The sequence below is a fragment of the Triticum dicoccoides genome, chromosome 4A (assembly GCF_002162155.2).
Source record: "Triticum dicoccoides isolate Atlit2015 ecotype Zavitan chromosome 4A, WEW_v2.0, whole genome shotgun sequence".
In the NCBI taxonomy this organism is placed as follows: Eukaryota; Viridiplantae; Streptophyta; class Magnoliopsida; order Poales; family Poaceae; genus Triticum; species Triticum dicoccoides.
Genome location: NC_041386.1, coordinates 192071825 through 192075973, shown reverse-complemented (window position 1 = coordinate 192075973; position 4149 = coordinate 192071825).

Genomic DNA, 4149 nt, shown 5'->3' with positions numbered 1-4149 from the left:
TATGAAAAGCGGGAACATTATCCATAAACTTGAACAATTTTTTAAAAGCATGAGCATTTTTGGAAATTTAAAATTTTGGTTCATGAATAATATTTGAAGACTTTTTCAAGATTGAAAACAGTTTTTGGAAACATGAATTTTTTTTTTAAAAGAAAATAAGAAAAGAAAAACAGAACAAGAAAAAAATAGAAAAGAGTAAAAAAGAAAACAAAAAAGAAAAGGTAAAAGAGAAAATGAATAAAACCCAAAAGAAGTCGGAAAACCGTTAAAAGAAACAAAATAATCGGTTCACAAAACCTTCTAGAAGGTATCCGAAACTGGCTGCCTCGCAGTGGTATATTGGGTCGGTCCAAACTCTCGTGCTGAGAAGCTCGAGTGTATAGGTCCGACACTTTCACGCAAGGAGCGTAATACAGGATTTTCCATTCTCAGTCCCCTGGTAGTTGGTAGCTAGGGCATCTCCAATGCTGACTCGCAATTTAGACATCGCATCCATTTATAGACTAGGATGGTCATTTCAGGGACACTGATGTAGGAGCCGGCCATCCAAAACTAGTCGCATATTTTTTACTATTTGAAATAATCAGACAGAATTTAATCAAACACGACGGAATTCATTTCAGTTTATTCATAATTTACATAAACAACTGATATTTCGGCCGTTTTACTTAATAACACTAAAAAAACCTACAACTCGTACCGCACGACCACCTCGTACGTGTTACCTCCTTGCTTAGCCAACCACCGTCTCCGTCCGTGGCGTTGTCATCATCGTTGTCCCTCCACCACCGGCAGGGCACCGGTCCACCGCGCCAGCCTTGTTCGGCCGTTGTGTGCCGCTCGCGTAGAAGCCGCTACACTTCCTCCTACTCGGTGCGGACCGCCGCTGCGGCCAATGCCGACGAAGCCAGTGGAGCGCAGTATGGTTTAAAGGGTTGCAGGTGGTTTAAGGATCTTCGTTGAAGATGCCCTGGGTAATCAAAAAGGCGTCGGACAATGAATAAATAGATATGTGGTGGCATCGTTCGTCCGCCTTGCTTTCGCGATCGCAAGAAAATCTACGGGCAAAGCAAAGGCCGCAGCATCAGCACGCAAGCTGCTTCAGTCCATGGAACGGCACACCACTTGCTATCACCAGCGGCCAGCCACACACAAGATATTTCCGTCTCGGCGACGGCAGGTCTTCACCCCGGCCTAACTCTTCACCACAGCATGCCCGCGTCAACAGCTGGATGCAGCAGATATCGTCATGCCTTTGCCTCTTGCTGCAGCCTGTCCAAAGTGCATGACAGTCATCTCTGATCTAGATGTTTCTGAAGTGTTCCATGCCTCGTCATATTTGATGACCCTGGATGGATGGAGCCTCAAGGTGAGACTAACCTGTCATACTAGTGGGAATAATTGTCCACTTGTTTGGCATCATATAGTTTTCTGAACCATTGGTGCCAGATGGGGCCTTCAACCTTTGCATAAAATCAGTGTCCCAGCACGATTTAAGAAATAATGCTTGCATCAATTTGGTTCCACAAAATCAATATTTCACGTAGCATCTATGGTATTTTTCGCATGATGTTTTTCTAGAATAGATAGTAAAGAAAAACCTTTTAAGTAACAAAACATCCTTTATCGAAAAAGATATTGAAGAAAAACAGGCCCAATAAAGAATATAAAGAGAAAAAGAAAAACGCCAATGATGCAGATTCTTCTCCAATCCATAATAGCAAGTACCAAAGTTAAAATAGTCATGTTTTCAATTGAATAATGCTCAATACAGAAGTAGCATCTCATAATGAAAACATGACAGTGAAAACATGACAGTGAAATCAAAGAGGCTTTTATGCAAATGAACTCCCTCGCTAGTCCTGGACCAGACGGCTTCGGCCCCCAGTTCTACAAAAAATACTGGAATCTAGTTAAAAACACATCTTCTCCTTTATGACCGATTTCCAAAACCTCTCTGCCCAAACTGAATGCTTAAATAGAGCTCACCTAATCTTGCTGCCAAAAAAAGACCTCCCAAATACGCCTGACGCTTACCGTCCGATTTCTCTTCAAAATTGCCCCATCAAAGCGGTCGCAAAAATCCTCACCAACAGACTCCAACCGCTTGTCCCGTTACTCGTACATGGAAACCAGACTGGTTTCATTTCAGGACGTTGCATCGCTGAAAATTTCGTCTTCGCCGCAGACCTCATCGGGGCCTGCCATTCCCGAAAAGCCCCAACCATGATCATTAAACTAGACTTCTCCAAAGCCTTCAACTCCCTCTCTTAGGCATCACTTCTCACCATCCTACACTGCCATGGATTCCCGCCAAAATTTACAGCCTGAATCCAGGATCTCCTCTTATCTGGAAAAACGGCCGTCATGCTAAACGGTATTCCGGAGAACTGGATAAACTGCAATAACACTCTTAGACAAGGAGACCCCATATCACCCTATCTATTCATCATTGTTGCTGACCTCCTTCAATAGATGATCAATCAATACCGCGACCTCCTACACCTCACACATCCCCTATTCACACATTTACCACCGACAGTCCTACAATATGCGAACGACACACTTATTATCGCAAAAGCGTCCAACGACGCGGCCCTGCAGCTAAAAAACATTCTTCACAACTTTGCCATGGCCACCGGCCTCATGATAAACTTCACAAAAACAACGTTGGTGCCTATGCATGTATGCCCCAGACTTGCGGACTCCATTGCCGCCACTCTACAATGCACAACATCAACCTTTCCACAAATCTACCTAGGTCTACCCCTGGCTCCTACCCGTCTCCCGCCTAACGCCTTTTTACCCATTATTGAACGATGCCAAAAATTCCTGACAGGATGGCGAGCCAAACTTCTCTCCAAAGGAGACAGACTCATTTTGCTGTCTGCCGTTCTCGACTCCATCCTGGTATACTTTATGTCCATCTTCCTCATTCCTAAAAGTGTTCTAAAAACTCTAGACTCTATCCGGCGAGCCTTCTTCTGGGTTGCGGAGGAAACATGCACCGGTGCTCAATGCTTAGTTGCCTGGAAAAATGTTTGTAAACCAAAAAAGATCGGCGGCTTGGGCCTAAAAAATCTCCATGTTCAGAATAACTGTCTTCTAATGAAATTTGCTGTCAAAGCTTTGCTTCCAGAACAAAACCCTTGGCTCGAATGGATCACCTTGCAACACCCAAATGCCCTTATCACTCCACAAAACAGCCACTCTTTCCTCTGCCGAATCATAAACCAGCAACTACCAGCACTACATGACATCTCCTTTGTTATCACAAACTCCGGTACCAACACCTATTTTTGGTTAGACACATGGCTCCACCAGCAATCGCTTGCTACTCTATTTCCCTGCCTATATTCGCATACCACCACACCTCTCACTCGTGTGGCTGCGGTTTTGAATATCGGTTTAGAATCAATCCTACGGAACCGCCTAACAACTAATGCCGCTTCTGAGTTGTGTTCGTTGTTGTCTCTCTTGCAGGATTTCCAGATATCGCCAGGACCGGACCAGCGCTTCCTTAACGGTGGCCTCCGCTTCTCCACGCGGGCCGCCTACCAGCTGACCATGGGCGAAAATGAAGATGACATGCACGCCGTTGCCATCTGGTCTACATGCGTCCCAAACCGCGTGAAGATCTTTGCATGGCTCCTGTTCCGTGGACGTCTCAACTCCAAATGCAACCTCCTTCGCAAGCACATCGTCGCAGACTCTCTATGTCCACGATGCGGTTTTGACGGCGAGACCAGCTCTCACATCTTCATCGATTGCCCACTCGCTCAGCGAATTTGGCAACGGATTGGACTCTCACCTCCCACCTCCATTCATGAACTGTGGGACTGCCACCTCCCCTGCCAGGTTGATGCAAGAATCTGGCATTCCGTACTTCTCATCATCCTATGGAAGATATGGGACTCCAGAAATGCTATGACCTTCAAGCAACAGAACCACCATAGCATTTTCACCTTGAAGCGAATCCTCGATGACCTTATGCTTTGGACGCACCGGATGAGGAAGCCGGCGCATAAACAGGCCACCCACTCATGGTGTTCCTACTTCTGCTCACGACTACACGTGCTTATGTAGTTCACCTTTGTAATGTAATCAAGCAAACGTTGGGTTACAAAACTGAGAAATATATTCAGGTGG